The sequence below is a fragment of the Danio rerio genome, chromosome 20 (genome assembly GCF_049306965.1).
Source record: "Danio rerio strain Tuebingen ecotype United States chromosome 20, GRCz12tu, whole genome shotgun sequence".
Lineage (NCBI taxonomy): Eukaryota > Metazoa > Chordata > Actinopteri > Cypriniformes > Danionidae > Danio > Danio rerio.
This window is the reverse complement of record NC_133195.1, coordinates 27688602-27714296: the sequence shown is the minus strand read 5'-3', so window position 1 is coordinate 27714296 and position 25695 is coordinate 27688602. Positions and strand designations below refer to the sequence as shown.

The following is a 25695-nucleotide window of genomic DNA, read 5'->3' as shown; positions in this document are numbered from 1 at the left end:
AGCCTGATTTTCACACTTTGAGCATATAAAGCGCTCTCCGGGGACAGATAACATTAATATTTCAGATTTCAATGGCGACAAATGGATTTTCTGTGTCGATCTATATGGTATACTTAACCTTGGAGGCCTTTTTTTTTCAAAATTGTATTAGTAAGCAAAAAACGTCAGAGTAGCACTTATCCAATGAAACAGATCAAGCTGATTAATTTTCAGTCAATGGCGAAAAAAGAAAAATGATGTGAAAAAAAGTAATAGTTGCTGCAATACTTTCCCAGTTGATTGAATACATTAAGAATTGCAAACCTTTATACCATAAGTTTGCTTCGATAAATTTAAAAAATGCAAATGAGGCAATATTGCATTAAATATCCACTAATTTACATTCATACATTTAGAATGTAAACATACATCCCAGCAAGCATTTTTATTTTCTTTTTTTTTTTAAATGTCTAACATCTAAATATAGTAGTCTTGGCTAAAACAAGGCTAAAATAGGCTTTCAGTAAAAATCTAATAGACGTCTAAGAATAGGCCAAAACTAAACTAGCCATCAAATAAACAAAAATGAATAATTAAACATATAAAGTTTGTCTGTCTAGATTTATGGGATTAGTATTTATGAGAAAATGGTCTTTAAAAATATACACTCACTGGCCACTTTATTAGGTACACCTTATTAGTATTGGGTTGGGTCCCCTTTTGACCTCAGAACTGCCTTAATCCTTTGTGGCATAGAATCAACAAGGTACTGGAAAAATTCCTCAGAGATTTTGGCATAATAGCATCACACAGTTGCTGCAGATTTGTCAGCTGCACATCCATGATGCGAATCTCCTGTTCCACCACATCCTAAATGTGCTCTTTTGGATTGAGATCTGGTGACTGTGGAGGCCATTTGAGTACAGTGAACTCATTGTCATGTTTAAGAAACCAGTCTGAGATGTTTTGAGCTTTATAACATGGTGTATTAGGGATGGACACAGTCAGCAACAATACTCAGGTAGGCTGTGGCATTGCCACGATGCTTAGTTGGTACAAATGGGCCCAAAGTGTGCCAAGAAAATATCCCCCAGACTATTTCACCACCACCACCAGCCTGAACCACTGATACAAGGCAGGATGGATTAATGCTTTCATGTTGTTGACGCTAAATTTGACCCTACAATTCGAATGTTGCAGCTCAGTTTCCTGTTCTTAACTAAGAGGATTGGCTCCTGGTATGACCTTCTGCTGCTGTAGGCCATCTGCCACATGGTTTGACGTGTTGCGCGCTCTTCTGCATACCTCGGTTGTAATGACTAGTTATTTAAGGTACTGTTGCCTTTCTATCAGCTGGAAGCAGCCTGGCCATTCTCCTCTGACCTCTGGCATCAACTAAGCATTTGCATCCACAGAACTTTCACTCACTAGATATTTTTTCTTTTTCAGACCATTCTCTGTAATCCCTAGAGATGGTTGTGCAGGAAAATCCCAGTGGATCAGCAGTTTCTGAAATACTTAGGCCAGCCTGTCTGGCACCAAAAACCATGCCCCGTTCAAAGTCACTTCAGATCATCTTAACCATGTCCACATGCCTAAATGCATTGAGTTGCTGCCATGTGATGGGCTTATTAGAAATTTGCGTTAACAAGCAGTTGGACAGGTGTACCTAATAAAGTGGCCGGCAAGTGTATATATTATAGTTGGAATCTACAGGCACAAATTAATTATGTGCAGTGTCCTGACTTAAACGTCTGCACTGCGAGCTGAATATAAAGCTATAGTGCCACATTGCTTTTCAGATGATGTTCAATTGAGACGTCATAAACAAAGCGACGCCATCTGACAGGCCCACAATGGAGGCAGAGAGGCATAGGATTTTATCAGCAGACTCAAATATTGACTTTGAGTCACATTAGCAAAACTATTCACCCTTAGTCTAAAAAAAAACCTCTCATTTAGGGTCTGTCATTTGAATGACCTTTTCCTCATTTGTATGTAAATCCCCAAATTACAATATCCAGAGTGTTTAACCCTCTGCCACACACCACGACAGATTAAGCATCGCATTGGAAATGTTCTGATTGAAATATAGATCTGGGTGTCATGCAACAGGTCACTAATTGGATATTATTTATCAAAAAATTGGCTCAAAAGTGGAATGTCATGTGAAACGTAATCAAATAAGCGTGTTTAAGCCGTCACAATTTGAATGAATTCTTGTTGACCGATTGTTGGTTTTACAATTAGTTTTGGTCTGGATGAAAATCCTTGAAATCGAGTCAATATTAGTTATTTTTACAATATTACGTTTGTGGAACCAGCTGCCACCAGACATTACGAGTGCTTCTTCTCTCTCTATTTTTAAGTCTAGACTTAAGACACATTTTTATTTTATTGCCTTTCCAGGCTTTTAGTCTTTATTGTGCTTTGTTGCTGTAATACTATTATTTTTATTATTACTTTTATTGTTGTTTTACTATTACTATGTGCTAAATAAAAAAATATAAAACAGGGAAAATACAACTAAAACTAAATAAAAAACAAAAAAACAAAAATGAATATAAATTACAAAGGATATGCTCCATTTAAAAATGTACAAAAATGTATTTTGAAATAATTATTTAGAATTTAATTAAAAATAAAAATAAACAGAAAAGTAGCAAATATAGCAATATGATCTTAAATCTCAAATGAATTATATAATACAAAACTAAAATAAAAAAAACTATTATCTCAAATGAATTATATTATGAAATAACATGTTACTTCACTGATTTACCACATTATCACTGCACACACTGCCTTCCCAAAAGCACTTTTTCCTGCTATGAAGCCACTGTGCTGTAAACTGTATCTCTCTCACAGTCATGAATGTCGCAGGCCAGTTCAGTCTTCACTGAGAAGGCCAGAAAGTCACACTCTCCAGGGGTCCAACCAAGAATAATCTGAGCACGAGCTTGAGTTTCACCACACTGGAATAATCACGGCAGGTTCAGGTCAAAGGGCTGTTTGAAGGCTAATAATCCATTACAGCCCGCATCACTCATATCTCACATATTTACAAACAACAAGGTTACCTAAAGTGAAGGTGGCAACCGAGCGACGATATGAAATAGCACACCACCAGTGCTATTCTTCAGGGAAACGAATACGAGCACACAAAGTTCACAAAGGGCTGAGGCTGGAAGAGAACAAACAGTAGGCTGCAAAAAAAGAGGTGCTTTTATTATAATTGAGAAATGAGCTTTGCCGTCTGGCCTTTTCCGATGACTTACACTCGCGCTGAGGTAAAACGGTTTCATTTTGCATGTTTAAATTGCCTCCATTCTAATCTGTTTTCAAAGCCTGTCCCTTTAGCCTATCGGGTGAAATATTAATTGTGTAAGGCCTATCGGGCTGAAATCAGAGCCTGGTGGTACTTCCTTCTGAAACAACAAAGGCCGTGCTCTACCATTGTTCGGCCAGCGTGACTGCGGGATTTATGTGTTTATATGAGAGCTGTCATCATAATAACGCATCATTTCCTCGAAGATGATGCGGACGATGCTGTTAATTCGAGATGTCAGATATTTGATATGATGCATGTGGATGATTTAGAAGGCACAGGCACTGAGCTGTAAACACTCGACTGTGAATGTCTGACCATTAATAAACACCTCATTAGAGCAAGCCATGAACCAACCAACTGAACTTATGTTACCGTAATAAAGACACAGATTTATATGCCTGAGAATAACTTTTTTGGATTTAGGAGATTAAAAACAATCTGGTTTACTTCCTAAATGGTCACAACTTGCATAGTAGGCAAGCACCAGTTAATCTGCCACTATAACAAAATTTAAGCCAAGAAAAAGCCTTGGGAGTTTGTTAAGTACTGTTACTGCATATTTTATAAATTAAGTACCCAGATTATAACTAATATTTTAGCTAAGGATTTCGACTCAGCTTTACTATTATTATTTATATTATTTATTACAATTTTATTCCATTTTACACCTTTATGTAATTTAACAAAAATAATTATGCATACTAATAACACAATAACAATGAATACTAAACTCTGGTCATATGCTCCGTTAAAAAGTCCATAATGAGATTGCAATTTAATACAATTTAAATTTAGAAAATGTAAAACATCCTATTATTATGGCTATAATTTAAATATCATAGAATAATTAGTATGTAAGCACCAGTCGGCAATTACTGCTATGAGACTGAAATACCTTGTAACTCTGATGAACACAACTCATTAAATTAAGAATTCTTACAATAATTACATGACATCATAAGGTTATTGACTTAATATATATTAACAGTACACAAAATATAATAATAATAATAATAATAATAATAATAATAATAATTATTATTATTATTATTATTATTATTATTATTATCATAAATAGCTACAAGCAGCAATTATTGGGGCCTAGCAGTCCAGTGGCCACATCACAAACAGGCACAGCAACAAGCTACATAAACAAGCTATGGCATAATTGGTGTCTGTGTTGCTGGCATGACCCAAGGATTAAATTGAGACCAAATTTGGTTTCATCAAAATAAGCATATGCAGGCAAAAGTTGGCCAACTGACCTGGAAAAATGAGACATTCGACTCGGCATGCTCTGCCGGATGTAAAGAGACCATTTTTTTATTTATTTATTTATTTTTTTTTGAACAAAGGGTTGAGAACTTTTAAGCTAAAAAGCCATTTCTTTGTATCTCCAGACCAATAGGGGGCAGTGCGCCAAAACACTGCAGCTAACTTTAGATCATGGTTGTAATAACATACACCAAGCTGTATGTGAATATGTCAATGAGCTGCAGAGATAACACCTTAAAGGTGCAGTAGGTAATCTGCCACAATGCTAATCGGTTAGCATAAATCTCTGAAACACAGTATTCCCCTGCCGTCCAAAGCCACGCCTCCTGAAACATGAGCACGTGCACCCTTAAGAATGACATCAGAACCCTCTCTATGTGTTAAGCTAAAGCGACTAGTGCTTGTCCGGCAGTGTGCAGGAATTACAATTATTACTAAGCCATTCTTACATGCTATTTCTGAACAAATATTCAGAGTAAAACAGTAAAACTAAATAAAAATCTACATTATTGATGCTGTAAAAGGTCCCTTATAAAACTGGAAATAGTTACATCAATCATTCACCGGAAGATTTGAGTGGCTGAACAACATTTCTGTACATATAACCCGTTCGTAACAACAACATTAGCTTTGCATGAAGCTAAAATAGTTTTAAAACAACATTACGTATCTAAATTAAATACTTCAGCCATGGTGTCATCCTTTCTCCAGCATGCAAAAGTAACTCCAATTCTCATTCAGGTTTTTAAAAAGTTTTGATTCAGCATGTTTTTACCGCTCGTACTCTCTCTCTCTCATGAACGCGCATCGCGTGTACGCACAAATGGCGGAGCTGCGTATAAACAGATGCGCAGTAGTACAAATCTGCATTTGCTGACAGTTTAAGCTATACTTATCAGTATTATGACCCAACCCTGATGTCGGCCCGACGCTATTTAATTGGACAAACATTTTTTAGTTTTATGCTTTATTCAGAATATGAAAATACATGTAAATACATTTAGATCCCTTACTTTAATCAATACTATTGGAATGTGAAGAGACTTTCAACCAGCACAGTAAAAAATGTTTCTAAAGACGATCACCTCCTACTGCACCTATAAGTCCATTTTTGCAATATCTATGTTAATTTTATTTGCAAGTTAATCAGAAATAGTTTCGTCTAATGAACTTGAATTCAAAAACTTTTGGTCAGCATGGTCTGTAGATTTTGTTATTTAATTTTGGTGAAAATCACAGTTTTACAAAAATTTGGTAATAGTGCATTTAAATCAGCTTGAGCCAAGGAATTAGAGAAAAAAAGGAATTTTGATTGTAGTCCATTCAAAGATAAACATAAGTAATATGTTAGACAAGTGGTGGCACTAGAGAATTTGAGTTAGAGAGTTAATTGTGTTGTGGTTGAAGATTAGACGCACTTTATCAGTGTACCAAAGTTAGCGCAAATGCTTCAAATTATTCATAGGGCTGCCATAGACTCCCAGAGCGGAAGAAGAAGAAGAAGCCGGAAGAATAATAGGTAACACTTTATAATAACTACACACTATAAATAAGTTATTAAGTATTAGCAAATAGTGAATTCATTATTTAAGCATTAACTCTACATTAATAAATGTGAGTAAGCAGTTTATAACTGCAGCTACATATGCTCTATTCTTGACTTATAACCACATTTATAATGTGCTTAATAATTGTATTGTCATACTTAGTAAATTATTAATTTTTCATTACTTAATTAAGTATTGCATTATTTACAAACCAGTTGTATTTAAGAGTAGTTGAGGGTTTTTAGGATCATTCAGAATGAGTTAGTAAATGATTAAACTATTGAAATCAACGTTTATATGTCTTATTATTCAGGCATATACTAATAGTTAACTAATATGTTAATAAATGCTTTATTAACTCAACTTCATGCAGTTTTGTGACCTAATCTAAAGTGAGGACTATTCATGCTTTATAAATCCCTTATAAATAACAAATAAAGGCTCAGAATCAAATAAACAATAATCTTTGCAATCTTTTCTAAAATGCAAATTTACTGTAAAGTTTAAACATTGCTGAATAACAGGAGTGTCAAAATACGACAAAACTGGATAAAAAAACAATATAATAATTAAAAAATGCAATAAAATGTAATCTTTAAACTTTGTCTTTATCTTTAAAGTGATTTTATTTTAAATCAGGTTGCAAAGATTTATTTTTTATTTGAAGTACAGTTTCATTTGTGCATCTTTAATTGAATAGGAATGAATAATGTCATTTTTCCTGTTTAGAATTTAACTGAGCCTTTATTTGTCATTTATAAAGAATTTATAAAGCATGAATAGTCCTCACTTTAGATTAGGTCACAAAACTAGGTGAAGTTGAGTTAATAAAGCATTTATTAACATACATAGTAATCATTAATATATGCCTGAATAATAAGACATATAAACGTTGATTTCAATAGTTTAATAATCATTTACTAACTCATTCTGAATGATCCTAAAAACCCTCAACTACTCTAAAATACAACTGGTTTGTAAATAATGCAATACTTAATTTAAAAAATAAATCATTAACTAAGTATGAAAGTACAATTATTAAGCACATTTTAAATGTGGTTTTAAGTCAAGAATAGAGCATTTGTAGCTTCAGTTATAAACTGCTTACTAACGTTTATTAATGTAGATGTTTGTTAATGCATAACAAATAATAAATTCACTATTTGCTGATGCTTAATAAATTATTTATTGTGTGTAGTTATTATAAAGTGTTACCGAATAATATTATTAAGAGCTGGAACGGATACAATAGGTGCCTATGCACCTTCAGTGCTTGGCCCCTAATATTTTCAGCAATATTATAAGCTAAAAATAATAATAATAATTTCTGTACATGAAATAAACCCCCACAGTTTTTTTCCAAGTTTATATTTGTATATATTTTCAAAGATATTATTACTATTACAACCATTTTGGTTTAATCCACCATCCTAAGCAAAAGATCCAACATTCATCTCATCTCCACACATAAATCACAGTACATGCACAGATTCAGTGTGTGATTGTGCTTGTTATGTGCACGCGTGTCCCAGCAGACTTGAACTGTACGCCACAACAGATTTTATCAGTGACATTTGACAAAATAAAGGACACCTGAGATTAGTCTCCAGTGACCAAGGGCATCACTACCTGACAGAAAATACCATGCACATCTCATTTCTAAGCGGGTCATCCACCCACCCCGCCGAAACCACTGGACATGCCACTCTCATGCCAGAGAAACGGCTCTTTGTTTTGCTCTGTCTCAACGTGTCTGCAACATCCATTGTTGCAGACCGAAGAAACAGCAGGTACGACAGGAAAGAAGACCACGGGGTTTCCTCAAACTTACTGCAGTGTACGGAAAATTTTGCTGGATTGCCATTGATCGCTAAAACGCTGTGCCTTAGAAATAACTTGGAGAACATTTCCAGGAAGGCGTCCTCGTGAGCAAATCAATCTCGCTCACACCGAGAGCCAACCTGGAGCAGTCAGCTTCAATTTCATTCACAATGCTTACCCGCCAACCCAGCGCTGTGTTCCCTATGCTGATAATTGAGGAACTTGGGTGAATTGCAAACAAAATTATTTTTGCCCTTTTTCCCTGTCTTTTCATCAGAAGTGAGAAAAATGGCTTTATCTGAACATATATGTATGTATATATATATATATATGTGTGTGTGTGTGTGTGTGTGTGTCTGTGTGTATGTTTGTGTGTGTGTGTGTGTGTGTGTGTGTATGTATATATATATACACACACACACACACACACACACACACACACACACACACTCACACACACACCCCACCGGTCAGAAGTTTGGGGTCAGTAGGATTTTTAAATGTTTTAAAATAAGCTTCTTCTGCTCACAAAAATACAGTACAAATTGTAAAATTGTGAAATGTTATTGCACTATAAAATAATTGATCAAAAGTAGTTTATAATTTAACATAATCATTTATTACAGTGATTTTTAAAGATGAATTTTCAGCTTCATTACTCCAGTCTTCAGAGTCAGAGTCATTATTAATGGTAATAGTGTTAAAAGTAATAATGTCAGGAGTGATCATTAAATTTGAAACTACATACAATTAGAATGAATAAAAAAATGTAATGTATACTTACATATTTAATAAACAAGTATTTAACAATTTAACACTTTTTTACAATCAAAAAATGCTGCCTTGATGAATAGAATCATTTTCTTAAAAAACATTAAAGTATAACTGACCCCAAACTATTGACCGGTAGTGTGTATATACAGTTAAAGTCAGAATTATTAGCTTCCCTTTGATTTTTTTTCTTTTTTTAAATATTTCCTAAATGATGATTAACAGAGCAAGGAAGTTTTTACAGTATGTCTGATAATATTCTTTCTCTGATAATATTTTTAAGTCTTATTTGTTTTATTTCAACTAGAATAAAATCCTTTTTAATCATTAAAAAAAAAAAATATATATATATATATATATATATATATATATATATATATATATATATATATATATATATATTCTCTCCGTTAAACAGAAATTGAGGAAATAAAAGGGGACTAATAACTCCCTCCTGTATATATACAGTCTAATGCGTATGCTTTGTTTTTTTGATGAAGTTATTTTTTAGCTTAATGTAAAGAAAACATCCAAAATACACTTTTAAAGAGACCTCATTATTTATTTTTCCCAAAAGAATATATATCTATATCTATATCTATATATATATATATATATATATATATATATATATATATATATATATATATATATATATATATATATATATATATATATATATATATATATATTCTAGGAAAAATACACTATTGAAGTTAATGGGTCCCAGCCACAGCACCAGTATTTTTAAAATATCTCCTATTGAGTTGAACAGAATAAAGAAAAAGAAACTCAAATAGGTTGTAAATATATATATATATATATATATATATATATATATATATATATATATATATATATATATATATATATATATATATATATATATATATATATATATATAAAGGTTAAGTAAATGATTGCAGAATTTTTAATTTTAAGTGAACTATTTCTTTAAGTGTTTCTTTTGTGGCCCTTTATCAATTTGAGTCGGCATATTTCAATTACAATACATATTTTAAAGTACGATTTTTCTAAATGATTTTGCCCCTGGGCTGAGCTATAAATTTCCACCCCAGCAACCTCAAAACTTCAGTTTTATTCATATCTATATACAGAAGGTTGTCACTGAGGGATGTGTCCATGCATAATATACTTGAATTTATAGACAAAATTTAACCCAACAAAAAATTGTGAAACTATTTGGTCACACTTTATTTTGATGGTCTGTTTGTTGAATTTAAGTTACATTGCATCTACATGCAAACTAATTCTCAATAGATTATAAGTAGACTGTACTTAATTGTACTGTTATGTTGGGGTTGGGGTTACGGTTAGTGTAAGTTGACATGTACTTCCAAAGTTTATCTTTAGTAAATCTTATAGTCAGTTAAATGTCTGTTTAGCAGCAGTATCAACATATATTAAGCAGACAGTCTACTAATACTCAAATGGACCATTAAAATAGAGTGTAACCAAGGTTTTTTTTTTTTTTCTGTCTGTACAGAGTAAAAGAGATACCCAAAATCCCATTGGTATAAACTTTTACTATACAAATAAATAAATAAACAAGAATTTTGAACCTGACTTTATGCAATGTAAAGGTTTAAACATAACATTTCAGCAAACATAATTGAAAAAATCAGTTCGCAAAATTTATGATAATCCATGACCAGAAAAGTATGGCGATAATATTAATTATTTATTTACCCTATTAACCTCTGCCTTCCTTATTTACCCCAGTGTTGTGCCTTCCAAGCTTGAATGTGTTTTTATGAGAACACTGAGAGTGACAGCTTTGACACTGTTATTCTTTGTGGACAACAAAAGCCAAAAATGAGATTCCAGCTCCTCTTTAGTTTGTGGAGCTGACAGTGTGCAGTGAGAACAATTGTTGGATAGATGTGAAGGGGTTCAGTGTGTGTGTGTGTGTGTGTGTTGCAATGTGCCCCGGGGCCTGGCTAAACTGCGGGAAGGGGAGCAGTGAAATTGCTGCACGGGAGATCAACAGTATCTGGTGTGAAACATGAACGTGTCTTCCAGGCTGAGCTGAGATTTTCATGTTTTCCTTTGGCCTGGACGAGTAACAGACACACATCACATCACGTACACTCCTCTCCCCTTCAGCTATCCTCAATCAAGAGTAAAAGTAATCGTAAAAAGAAAGAAGAGGGGGGTAAAATGTGGAGGAAATATTTCTGCTCTGGGGGAAATGTAACAGAGTTGGCACAAGATTCAGCAGAATGACAGAAATCGGGAAAGACTTTAAACATCTGTTACTGGAGATCCGGCGACTGCAGGGTGAATTCACTAAATGGTTGCGTCACTTCAGTGCATGGTATTTCAGCACAAAGCAAAGTGGCTTATTCACTAAACACCCACAATCCAGTTGAACCAGATGCTAAATGCACTTTAATAGTTGTACGTAGGCTATTTAAGTCATTACCATACTTTTCAACACAAACATGCCTTCCTGCTTTCAAGATCTGCACTATTCGCAGGTGCTATTTGCAGATGCTTCATAACTGCCTTCGAAACTGATGTTTGTGTGCGTCTCGTTTGATTATGAAAGTCAATCATTGATTCTATTCCATTAATTCAAGGGTGTTCAATTTTGCTGCTAAAGGGCCATTGTCGTGCATATTTTAGTTCATATCCTAATGAAACACCTCTGAACCAGAATCAGGGTCTTACTATTTTAAGCATACTAGAAACTTCCAGACAGGTGTGGGGAGGCAAGTTGGAGCTAAACTCTGAAGGACAAGGGTGTAATAACATTTAAAAAGAAAAAAATAAATAACTGTGAACATTCAATTACATATAGCAACGTTAAGAGATAATCAGAAGAAATCCTGCTTTAAAGATCTTGATCATTTAAAATGACAGTAAAGTGAAAAGCAGGACATGCATTTAACAAACAGAACATTAATACGTATTATTGGTGTGGTTATCTTAATTATCATTCTTAATGTGATAAGGGCAAAATTCTTTACATTGTTCAATCAAATAACAACAACAACATTAATAATATTAATAGCAATATCAATAATAATATTAATAATAATAAAAATAATAAATAAAATAATAATATCTGTATATGTTTTTTATCAAATCTAAGAGATTTGTCTTCCTTCACCCAAAACTCAGACGATGAAAACATTCACAATTACTCTATAATATACTTCAATTTGACCTGTCAGGGTTTTGGGTGAATAGTTTTAAAATGATGGAATAGAAATCTCTCAGATTTAATAAATAAATCTTTATTTGCTTTTCCGAGATTGAAATTTCAGTTTGGAACAATTCATTATTTGAGGGTGATCAAAAAAGGAGAGAATATTCAGTTTGTGGTTATCAAACATTTTTACTCAACCCAGGCTCTCTCTGATTACGAACCCCTATATGCATTTCTGGAGAGAGAAAAATACATCGCAGAACCTACATTGTTTTGCAGTTTTTGTTTTCGCAAATAGGCCGCTGTGTACGCTTTTTCAGATTTCAAATTTCTCTCGCGAGGGCCATTCGTGCCAACTGTTCTTGCAAAAATCCACCAAAGGCTGCTGTCGACTGACTTTAGAACGGCTCACACGGTGCAATTTTTTTATAATCCTGAATGATTGTAGCATGTCAGGCTGTACAAACATGGTTCCCATGTTACACTGTAAGATCTCAGCCGTCATAATGTCAGACTGAACGACAATGAAGATGCATCAAACATGGAAGAAAACTCCCCCGGAGTTTGACGTCATCCACCCGTGACACTTTCACTATTCCTCGCAGCAAACATAAACAATCTGTAGCAGCAATTTTGCACACAGCACACCTCAATAATAAAACCAAGAAGAAAAAAAAAAGAGTTTTGACATTTCCCTGCGGTCATTTGAATTGTCGCATAGATTGCATCATCAGATTCAGAGCTCCTATTGGTTCTTAGATTTACACTCATCGAAGCTGCTGTCACACTTGGGAAAGTGTCTGAAATCTTCTGACACTGCCAGAACTTCATCAGAGGGAAAATCTGATCACAACTGGCATTAAGCGGCTGTCTGTGAATATATCAAACCAATGATCAAAGACCATAGATTTTAGCCTAGGCTTTCAGGAATCTTTTAGTATATCGAAAATTTGTCTCAGATGACAAAATCGTGGCTGAATTCTCACAGCGTGAGTAAGGCTTTACTTACTGACTGACCAACTCATCGATCATACCCACCCTCCCCTTCTCTAAACCCAACCGATAGTGTTTTAAAAAGCATCAATTGACCTGCCCACCCTGACCCTAAACCCAACCGGCAGTTTTAAAAAGCAATCCAAAAAAAGAAAAATCCTCACCTGATTTTAACCACGTTTTTATATATTACCACATTCTTACCCTGCTATTTACTATTTTATTTTTTAGCTTTTGTTTTTATTAACTTGCTTTCTGGAATCCATACAGAGGTAAGCGGTCAGCTGGTAAGCAAAAAAAGGAAAGCTGTCATACCGCCTCGTAGCATTTGTTTTAACATTTCTGTCGTGTTCGGGTCAAATCTGATCGATTTACAACTTAAAACGCTCATAAATATTGTGTTTTACATCTGATTGCCTCAAGGCCTTATGATATCCTCCACACATTTTGCACTTGAACATATGAGTAATGATCATAAGTGATGATCACCTCTTTCATTCAAGTTTGAGTGTTTTAATCAACCTTGTTTTACCTGTGGTGTTCCCAGTCAAAAGTGACCGCCATAGGAAATGAATGGATATCCAGACTATATTCATCCATTAGACAGAAAACATCCCCATACACACCACACCACTGAACAATGTCTTTTGCAGATACACAACCCTTTTCCGCGCTTATGTGCCAATCCTCCAGCCTGATCCCACAAGGAAAGGTAACTACTTAACATTTTTGTCAGTTTAGTAACTAACCTGTACAGGTTTAGTCATACAATAATGTAAGATTTTTAAAAGGAGGCATGGCACCAAACCCACCCCTTAACCCTACCGTCATAGGGGATATGCAAATTGTACTAAATTGTAATAATGAGATTGTATGAATTCATATGCATTAGCCACTAAATCAAGAAGTTATGAATAGCCATGAGATCCTCCAATGTGAATCAACTTCCTGATAAAACAATGTATCATATCTTCACACAGACTACACAGATATCTGTTATGTGAATCCATCTGTGTGTGTTCCTTTGTTTCTCTCTTTCTTTCTTTTTCTTTCTTTTTTTCTTTCTCTTTTTATTTCGTTTTTTTTCTTTCAGTCTTTCTTTCTCTCTTTCTTTCCACCATTCTTTGTTCAGCCTATCTTAGTTCAGCCTAGCTTAGCATCAATTATCATATTGGATATGACAATTAGCGTCTCACTCAAAAATGACCAAAGTATATCTAGTGCTAGTTCTGTGTCCATGCTTATCGTCTAAACCCTCAGTCACTATTCCCTTTATTAGTACAATAATATAGTCCAATTAAAGGACTGATTAAAAAATTGGAGCACTCGATACACAGGAAAGTATACCATTTTGTTTGTGCTTTGCTGGTTGATAAATCATTCAGATGGATTAAAATTTCAGTTTCTTTGGTCAGATATAATGATAGTTATTATATAACAAATTTATATAACAAAGTTATATAACAAAACAAAATATTTTGATTTCTGTCATCTATTATTCATGTTGTAATACATTTTCAGTGCCTATTTGCATGTAAATTTGGTGGTGAAAAATGTTTTTGGGTTAATATAAGCAGTTAAAACAGAACGGTCAATTTGGACCAAGAACACTAAAGTAAGGGGTGGGATGTGAACACGACACAAGCCATACATAGCTCTGGCTACATTATTAGTGATCTCCAAAAATTAAATAGGGCTTTATTTTCAGAATGAGTCTATGTTGTTTTTACCCTTTAATGAACTAAAAAAAAAAAAAAAAAAAAAAAAAACTGAAATTAGTGAGCACAATTCTCGATTTTAATAAGCAACGATTTTGTTTTATTCTCTTTTTTTCCTCCAGACTTTCTGCAAACATTCCTATCGTCTGTTTTTATTTCACAGTGGCTCAAGGGAAGTGTAGTATTGACAGGGCAGGTAAGTAAACATACTAATCTTTCCATGATCAATACAGCATTCCAGTGTTTCTCTCTTAGTCTGAGTGCTCACTTCTCTCCCATTCTCAAACCACCTTCTTATGTTTCCTTTCTTGTCTTTCTTACGCTGGAGACCTGCTGCAGTGTAGTGGCCTTAGGGACGAAATGAGGTGCCAGAGGCTCATCTTTTCCCTGACACCCAGAACAGATGCCTTACACTAACAAACACACAGGAAAAAAAAACAGCCTCACAGTCTCTCTCACCTCAGCGGTGGTACTGACACTCCAGGACGTCCCGAAAGCCTCTGAATGTGCAGCTGGCACAGCGGGGAGGCCTCATCCCAAAGCTAATCTGGACAGGTGATGTGCGAAACAGCGCTGCACCTCTGGACATGTTTCTACTTTATGTTGCTCTTTTCTAAATCCCACACTGAATGGCTCTTCTTTTAGTCTCTTGGCAGATATTCAGAGCCTCTGCTCATGGATGTCACTCAAAAATGTAATGGCTATTTTCTTCTCTTTTCTCGCTTTATTTTTTTCTCCCCCAAAGAATACTTTCAACTGCAAGACTGAATTTACGTGGGAAGTACAAAGGAGCTACTTGAGTATGTTTGAATATGCTAATCGTTAGGTTTAGCTGAAAGACCGACTTTGATGTGATGGTTTACAACATGCGGTTGCTTTTAGAAGTAGTTAACAACTGTTTGACCCCGAGTTGTCTTAAAACATCAATGGGAGTGTTAATATTTGTGAACTTTGTGTGATTTTTCTAAGCACATAGCTGGCTGATCACTAAAAGACCGAGTGTAAATTGTGTCAAAGGACATTTTTTCACAGCACAGGCTCATTCTGAAAACTTAGCCCTATAAACGTATCAGGAGATCGCAAATTATGTAGCCAGAAGTACGTATGGCTAAATTTCATCTTTAAAATAAACACTATGGTGTGGTATGACGTCGTACCTTTTCCTGCTTACCTCTGTAAGGACGGCTTTTGCGCGAAGGGATACGAAGGGCTTGACCGCGTCAACGGGGTTTAAATCTAGTGAAGAACGGTTTTAGAAAGCAGGTAAGACAAAAACAGAAGCCAAAAAAATAAAAAATAAAAAAGTAAATAACAGGGTGAGAATGTGTTAAAATCTGAAAACATGGTAAAAATCAGGCGAGGGCTCTTCTTTTTCTGGATTGCTTTTCAAAACACTGCGGTTGGGTTTAGGGAAGGGGGTGGGTGTAGGAATCGGTCGGTTGGTCAGTTAGTGATTCAGTCAGTCGACAGCAGCCTCTGGTGGATTTATGTAAGAACAGCAGGCACGAATGGCACTCGCAAGAGAAATTTGAGGTCCTAAAAAGCATACACAGCCACCTCTGGTGGATTTGCAAAAACAAAAATTGCAAAAAATAAAATAAAATGTAGTTCCTGGGACGTATTTTGCTCTCTCCAGAAATGTATGTAGGGGTATGTTTTAAGAATGAACCTGGGTTCTGTTTTCATTGGGTATTAAAGGGACAGTTCACCCCAAAAAACTTTAATCGTTTACTCACCCTTGTCCCTTCAGTCATTTATTATTTTTTTCCTCTGTTGAACACAAAAGATATTTTGAAGAAAGCTGAAAATCTATACTTCAATTTATTCATTCATTCATTTTCTTACAGCTTAGTCTTTATTTTGGAGGTCACCACAGTGGAATGAACCACCAACTATTCAAACATGCTTTACGCAGCAGATGCCATCCAGCTGCAACGCAGTACTGAAAAACACCAATACACACTCATTCTCTCTCTCTCACACACACACACACACACACACACACACACACACACACACACACACACACACACACACACACACTATCAATTTACCTATGTCTTTGGACTGTGGGGAATACCCGAGCACCCAGAGAAAACACATGCCAACACAGTGAGAACATACAAACTCCACACAGAAATGCCAACTGGCCCAGCTAGGACTCAAGCCAGTGACCTTCTTGCTGTGAGGTCACAGTGCAAACCACTGAGCCACTGTGGTGCCCATCTACTTCCATAATGGGTGTAGTAGTAAAAAACATGGTTGCAGGTTCACAGCTTTCTTCAAAATACCTTCCTTGAGTTCAACAAAATGAAAGTCAAAATGGTTTTGGAACAATTAAAAGATGAGGAATTTCAATTTTGGTTGAACTATCTGAACTGTGCTATTCAAGGCGAAATTGTATTCAAATATGCCAGAGTTTTCCAAATTCACACAGCACTAGATTTCGCTCTGATTCATCTTGTTTAGCAAATCTAATTCTTAAATATCTTCAGTGTTTCTTATTTATTTTTTCTTAATTTGAATATTAGCCATTACGAAAATATCAGCGTACAGGTATGGGCCAAAATTTCAATAACACTTTAAAATGACAGTAGATGAATAATGATGTATTAATATGTAAACTAATCATTACTTTATTATGAACTAATCATGAACTAACTTTAACTACAACGTGAGTCACAAGAGTTTATGTGTGAATAATGGCTACATTTATTACATGTTTGTACATGATTGCTTGTTAATTAATGTAATAATTAACACTTTAGTTTATGCTTAATTTAACCACTGTGAACTCATGAGCTGTTTATATATAATTACTTTGTGGCTTTACTTGGAGGGGCACATCATTAACCCATTCTTAACTACTCATAAAGCCCTTATGCACGTCCGTTTAGTGTGTTTACACTAAATAACAATAGAAAAGTGTTCTGTCAACATTTCCATGAACATGAACATGAGTAGTTAGGGGTGAATAAATGGTGGTGTGCGCCTGCAAGTAAAGTCACGTCATAATTATATATTTACAGCTCATGAGCTCATGTTGGTTTCATTTAGCTTAAACTTAAATGTTAAGTAATACATTAACTAGCAACATGTACTAATAGGAAGTTAAGGTAGTCGGTATTTACACATGAACTCATATGAATCATGTTTATAAAAAATTAATGTTTAGTTTACATATTAATACATCGTTATTCATGTAATGTTATTGTAAAGTGTTACCAAAATGTCTATCACTGCATCCCTGTTGTAGACAGATACAAGATGTAACCCAACCAAGTGTAAATGCCTCTGATTGTTCTGCCAAACAAAACTATGCCCACGCACGGAAGTTCAGGAGCTCAAAGACAACAGCGAAAAATATGGCACATAACAGCTGTTGCTTTTGGTACAGCAATCATCAAAGCAATTTTAGCAATTTTTGCCACCTCCTGTTCTTAGTTTTGTGAGTCACACTTCGACCCAAACATATCAACAACTCAAATACAGCTTACCTTGATAACTTGCACTTAAAGTACAAAACTTTGACAAGGTTCGGCCAAAGTGCACAAACCCCCCTAGAGGAAAGAAGCAACCTACGCATTTAATTAATCTGCCATGAATGTGTTACATGCATCCTACTTTAAAGCAGAGTTATTATTTAGCATCTAGTGTTATGGTTAAATTAAGAAGAGAAACAGGCACAGCTTGCCTGCATTTTAATTATCCCCCTCTGCAGGCGAAATAAACCCACTTCTCATCCTCTGCCAAGTGGTCCACCACCTACAGGAAAGCAGCGATGCTTCAGTTCTGGAGAGCCGCTCAGCTCAGCTCCAGATCCCAGAGAGCCACTGCAAATGTGACCTGCAGATGGGCAGCATGGAGCTTGTGGTCTCTGGTGACAGTCGTGATGTTGTTGGCTATCAAAACACACTATGGAAACACACAGAGGATGAATTAAACAGTGGAAGAGTTTAATCTAATCACCTAAATGAGCGTGCAGAGACTTTTTGTGCATGCTATATTAAAATGTACTCTAGCATAGCAAAGCAACATGATGAAGCTGAAGTTTTTATTTTTTTTTGGTAAACATGGAACGATAGCTTTGACAGTAGTGGCACATTGTTGGAAAGAAATATCATTAATACCTAATTAAATGAAAAGCAAAGGCTCAAGGCTGCCAGCATCTTAGATGCTTCTTCTTAAAAATAGATGCCAAGTAATTTTGGTAATTTCCCCTCTAGATCTCACAAAAAGTGTCTTAAGTAATGAAAGTAAATCCAAACTAATGCTTTAAACAAAGATTTAAATAACAGATTTGGAAAAGTTTAGTTACACTTTAGTTTAATGGTTTCCATTTACAAATTCTGTTAAAACTACAGCTTTGTTTCCACTTGGTATGATCGTGTTTTCAGTGATCAGAGATTCATTACTGTTTCCACATGGCATCAACACATGTTAAATGCAGCTTGTAAGCACTTGTGTGTACTATTGATTGAACAAACCCATGTAACATGGCTTAGAAGCGAACAGAAAAAGAATGGGAATACAATCAATGTACAGTAACAGTAGATGCAGATGCAACCGCAATATCTTTCAAGTAATTTGAAGTAAAATAATCTAGTTACAATTTCTGAATAAAATTTTTTCAAAATCACCATATCCATGTCTAACATCAGACCTTTCTAAAAAAAATTACCTGTAAATCTCCACAAATAAATCATATGGGAACATGCTCTTTTTGAAAATACCGTAAAAAAACTTTCTGGCAATTTCCGGAATGAGAAGTTATAACATTAACAGTAAATTGCTGTGATTCTGCTGTGTGTGAATGAAGTACAGCTGCTAGTATAACCACGTGCATGTATGCGCAGACGTGAGATGCTATTCTGGGCCAATCCTTTATGTGGATACATTTATCTGCTTGTTAATCAGACAATGCGTATGTTGCTCCTTATTATCATCTGTGTAAAACATATTTGCTAAAGAATTTCTGATACAACAACAAAAGTCTCCCAGGCAGGGTTTACAAGCTCATGTACATCAAACAGACCACTTAGCTATATGTGTAAACATAACAGTTTTTAAGTGGTAAAACCTTTCAATGCTAGTGACAACATTTCTCTACTTTAGTTTAGTATTTTGGTTTGTCTCTGATACAAAGGCAGCTGCATGAATTTTCAGGTTTGAAATAAAAATGAAACATCAACAAAAATACTCCTTAATTGTTTAATGCTCATTTCTGCTTAATGATGTCAGTATTACCCAGTATTTTGGAATGGATGTGTAAAGGCTGGTTTATACTTCTATTACCTCATATAATATTTACTTATATAAACCTACAAAGGCTGGTTTATACTTCTATGTCAAGTGATCGCCATGACTCACGATGCACGAATTCCACTTAGCCGTGCATTTATACTTCTGCATGCTGTTTGTGTTGCTCTGCAACACTTTCGAAATGCTAGCTGGCAGTAGGTTATGTTCCTCTGTATAGAGTTTTTTTCACGGGTGTTTTATCTTTTCAGAATGCTACCCTAATCACTGTAAAAAAAAAAAGTTGAGTAAACTTAAAATAATTAGGCAACCTATCACACATAGCTTTTTGAGTTAACTCAACAAACAGGGTTTGAAGACCAGTGAACTCAAAATATTTTGTTGAATTCTTTAGTTCTCTGAACAAAAAGTATCATGTTCACCCAACAAGATATTTTTGTTTGCTGAACAAAAAATATCATGTTCAACCAACAGGATATTTTTGTTTGCTGAACAAAAAATATCATGTTCATTCAACAAGACATTTTTGTTTGCTGAACAAAAAATATCATGTTAACCCAACAAGACATTTTTGTTTGCTGAACAAAAAATATCATGTTCAACCAACAGGATATTTTTGTTTGCTGAACAAAAAATATCATGTTCAACCAACAGGATATTTTTGTTTGCTGAACAAAAAATATCATGTTCAACCAACAGGATATTTTTGTTTGCTGAACAAAAAATGTCATGTTCACCCAACAAGATATTTTTGTTTGCTGAACAAATATTATCATGTTTACTCAACAAGATCTTTTGTTTGCTGAACAAAAATTTTCACGTTTATTCAACAAGATCTTTTGTTTACTGAACAAAAATGATTATGTTTACCCAACAAGATTTTTTTAGTTTACTGAACAAAATAAAACAAACTGATTCATTATGCATTTACTATTAATTTTTAGGATTCAAATTAAATACACAAGAATAGTCAATTCACTTTTTTTTTATTTTTAACTGTGTTCAAATCACAATCCAAAACATTTGCATACAAAATCAGCATTTGACATTAGCCGTGTTCAGCATTGGGCTAGTTTGTACACAACTAGTACTGAATGTTTCCAGATTTGAAAAGATTGTACACTGCCTCAACATAAAATAACTGGCAACCTTACTAAAACCAAGCTATTAGTGTGTCTAAACACTCAAACCAGGTGAATATACAATCATCTAATCAGAGTAAACCCTAAAAGCCACTCCATTCATACAGTCTTTAAAGTGTACTGCACTTTTGTCAACAAAGTACATAAAGTCCAAAAACATACCTCAAAACATTGAAACAGTGGCACATTAGGAAGTGGTCACGGGTCAGTTGCCGTTACTGTGTGGAGTTTGAATGTTCTCCCTGCGTTCACGTGGGTTTCCTTTGGGTTCTCCGGTTTCCCCCACAGTCCAAAGACGTGTGGCACAGGTGAATTGGGTAGGCTAAAATTGTCCGTAGTGTATGTGTGAATGAGTGTGTATGGATGTTTTCCAGAGATGGGTTGCAGCCGGAAGGGCATACGCTGCGTAAAACAAGTTCATTGCGCTGTGGCGACCCCAGATTAATAAAGGGACTAAGCCGAAAAGAAAATGAATGAATGAATGAACTGAACTCTCGCAGATCATGTGCCACCAACCTCCATAAAACATGCTGAATCACTTAAAAAGTATATTTGAGTTCTTTTGGGTGTTCCATATTCATTCTATACAAGAGGCTGAACAAGTAAGCGAAGGCTGCAGGCAGATGTGTGATATCCTGAAGTACTATGGCCTCCTCCAAGATTTTAGCGAGGTTCATCACATATTGCAGGGATGCAGAAGTGCCATTATCATCTTCCACCACAGTGAAGATTCCAATCCTTTAATCTCTGGTGCTGTGGTCTTCAGGGTCCGTGTCCTTATAGGAGATTAAGTAATGGGAAAATTAATTGATGTGTAATATTAAATACTACTTATTAATGTTATTACTATTATGCAAAGAAAATAAAAACATGTAATACTTTCGTACATACAAACAGTAACACTTTGAATAGTCTATAATATATAATAATTGAACAATATATTGACAACTTTTTAATATTTAGCAATTTTTTAAACTTTTATTTTACATAAAATTGCAAAGATTTACTTTTATTTGATACAGTTTCAATTGTGAAAGTTGTTTATTGTCCTGTTTAGAATATAACTGAGCCTTCAATTGTCATTCATAAGGGATTTATAAAGCATAAATAGTCCTCACTTTAGATTAGGTCACAACTGGATGAAGTTAAGCTCATAAAGCATATACTAACATACAAAGTAACTATTATTACATACCTTAATATTAGGATATTTAAATGTTAATTTGAATGGTTTATTAATCGTGTACTTAAGCATTCTGAATGATCTTAAAAACACCAACTATTCTTAAATAACTGGTTTGTAAATAATGCAATACTTAAATTAGTAATACAAATGAATCATTAAAGTTAAAAAAATACAATCATTGAGCACTTCATGTAGAGTTATGCTTAACAGAAAATAAATTAACTATTCGCTAATACTAAATAAATTATTTATAGCGTGCAGCTATTAAAAGAGTTACCAAGCAGACTAATAAATGTAGAATAGGGTATGAAAATGGGTAACTTACCAGACATATCTTGAGAAAGCAAGCAGAATTTTTACGAAGAAAAATTGGCAATCCCTCAAGAGCTGCTCTTTCTCGATCGGTGACAATATCAGTGACCTAAAGGAAAGTCATTTACAAAGGGTGTTTTACAATCTTATTGTTTTGTAAGTAAAAATGTACTTAGTACATTTAAATGAGCATAGTATTTTATTCATGCTGTTGAAAAAACACATGGCTTTATTTTTAAAAAAGAATTTTGTGGTTCCCATACAATGGAATTTGATAATGGTTGTGTTGGCAAATTTAGAAAAATGTTTAGTTTCATGTGACAATTACTTTGAGTTAAAAACTACAGCTATTATTTTCTATTTTCCTCTTTGAATGTATTCATTTGAAATGGTCACTCAAAACAAGTGAAACATCTGTTATTTATCTTACTTCCATCTCACAATCAAAACACACTTGACACAATTAAAATTAATGCAAAAGGGCTGGACAATTAAATTGTTGCAATTACGTTTTATTAGACTGTATTACCTGAGCATGAAATTCTTGACAGGACAAAATATGTTGCACATGTTAAAAACATCAGACGGGTGTATAAGAAAAAAAAAATCTTAATGAGTACCTGCTCATCCATCTTGTTTAAAGTTGTATCCATCTCTGGACCCATTGAATCCCTTCTTTTCTGTAGAGTTTCAGGAGAGGTGCTGTATATTTATCAAGTCACTCGATTAACTGTCTCAGGAGATCTACATTACAGATCTGAGAAAACTCTGTGCAGATCTACAATATACAAAAAAAACATACATATTAATTTTTTACACATAATATATATATATATATATATATATATATATATATATATATATATATATATATATATATATATATATGTAAATGTAAATATTTAAATGTTCAAATGCTGAATACAGATGTATTTTGAATTACCTATAATAATAATGTTGTTTGTTATTTTTAGCATTATCATTACTACCTTGAATGAAACCAAAGCAATTGCAATATAGTGACTTACCTCTTCCTTAAAGTCCAGGTTATCTCTCTATAATTTCTTCCTGGCTAAATCTCAACAACTTCTTTTGGGCAAAGAGAAAAGGTTTCTTGCATCTGCTGGTGAATGACCGTCAAATTTCACTGATGATAACAAGTCTCACCTCCTCAAGGAAATCTTGCATTGAATTATGTCATTGTCAATATTTCAGTCCTTTTGAGCAAAAAGAAAGAAAAATATATATTTAGCCCTTTATATTTTTTATGTAAATAAAAGCTAGCTGACTGTTAAAGCAAGTTGGTCTGAATATGATAGACATTTAGTCGAGCTTACAAATCAAGCAATGAATTACATGAAAATCACACGATTTTCACACAAATTACACAGTTAAACACGTCACCGTTTGTTCCACTGGCTCTGGTTCGAAGGGAAAAAAGGTTATGATGTGCGCAATGCTGACAGCAATCTAGATAAACAGGACATAATGTTATATTTGACTTGGATACCTGATCTGGTATGTTATATGATACTCATTGTATTAATCGTGAGTTATTAAAGCAAATGACTCGATTGAAATCGCTATTTGTTTCAAATACATTCACTCTAAACTTTTATTGATGTAAATAGCCAAAACCAAGTGCACGAAACAAGTAACTCACGGCTAAATTATAACAAATAGTTCCGTATTAGGATACACGCGCACATCAAAGCCAACATATCAAATAATATAACGTTAGTTGACAACAAAACAAGACATACATACCTATGATTTAGCAGAAACGTCGTTGGCCTGCTCTTAACTAGGGATGGCTGACGTGAAACTGATGTTTTGACACAGTGTCGAGATCCCGAAGCGCAAGTGTTTCGAATCACTGCACCGAAGCATGATCCGAAGCACCCAAGTCACGTGACTAAAGTGTTTCGAAACACCTAGTCACGTGACTAAAGCGATTCAAAGCATCGATCAGCTTAGAAACGTTTCGAGACCTGGTGAATCCTTATTTGACTGCCAAGATCTCCAAATTATCTCTGTCTCAAATGGCTTAGAGCACTGTGGGTTTGCTTATTGATTCTATGCTTAGCATGATGTTTTGGGTTCGAATCCCGACTTCGAAATCATGGTTTTATGTATTTTAATCATGTTTCTGTTTTGTGTAGCCTAAATAGGATACAGCTACAGTTACGCCATCAATTTAGCATCATTTTTGTAACACTGTAAAACAATAATAAATATTTTTACAGTATGGTTGGGTTTAGGGTTTGGGTAGACATTAATAAAATACAATAAATGGGAAATTTAATGAATAATATAAATAATTCTTGATAACTTCAGGCCACCGTTTTTGATCTAGCAACAACCCTGTTTTAAGACAAAAACAAGACATATTTATTCACAAATTGTTTATTCAGATATCAGACCAATGTTGAAACAAAACGATACAAGAGCAAAGCATTACCAACTGGTATTAAAGCATTTTAAAACAACTGCTACTGAGTGGCTTCAAAACCTACTACTCCTGCATGGATGTCTGACACCTTAACCACTGTACTATGTTACTTGAAGGATTCCACTTTCACAAAGTGGGGTTTAATCCCTCAATTTGTTCAATTGTTCTTTGCTGAACCTGTTTCAGTGCAATATATATAAAAAATGACCACTAAATGTCACAGTAGAGTGTGGTTTCTAAACGTTTCGAAGCTTCGACACATTTGCTTCGACTGTTTCAGTGTTTCACGAAGCCTCGCTTTGCCCACCACTACTCTTAACCGCTCTATCACGGTCTCTCACATCATTAATACACTGGTAAAATAGATCGGGCAGTCAGATGGGTAGCACATCGCACAAAAACATGTATACAATTATATACAATCGATTATGAAAACGATTGACACGTAGCTCCGCAGAAAAAAAGATGGTTCGTTTTGTCGCGCGCACGTGACAGGTACCCCCTGCAGTGAGCTATGGAAGTAAATTGCGCATGCGCCAGAAGCTTATAAGGCGCATGCGCCAACAAGAAGGGCACGCATCAACGCAAAACTAAGAATTTTGTATTAGTTCAACGAAATATTTTAAGTTTTTCACATTGAAGCACCATATTTGTTGAACAAACTAACTATTATTTGTCAGCATTTCAAATGAAAATATTTAAATTCAGTTAACTTAATAATCTTTGTTCAGAGG

At 34.5% G+C, this 25695-nt stretch overlaps 1 long non-coding RNA gene across 2 annotated transcripts; it reads right to left on the bottom strand.

The window, feature by feature from the left end:
* Positions 1-20838: 20838 nt before the first annotated feature.
* On the bottom strand, positions 20839-24418 carry LOC137488647 (uncharacterized). Of its 2 annotated transcripts, XR_012395703.1 has the most exons (6): positions 24277-24418; positions 23914-23979; positions 23538-23726; positions 23130-23287; positions 22523-22618; positions 20839-21787 (listed from the first exon to the last, which is right to left on the bottom strand). It is a non-coding gene; the product is annotated as an uncharacterized lncRNA (long non-coding RNA). The 2 variants fall into 2 exon arrangements; XR_011007776.2 differs by lacking the exon at positions 23914-23979.
* Positions 24419-25695: the final 1277 nt, after the last annotated feature.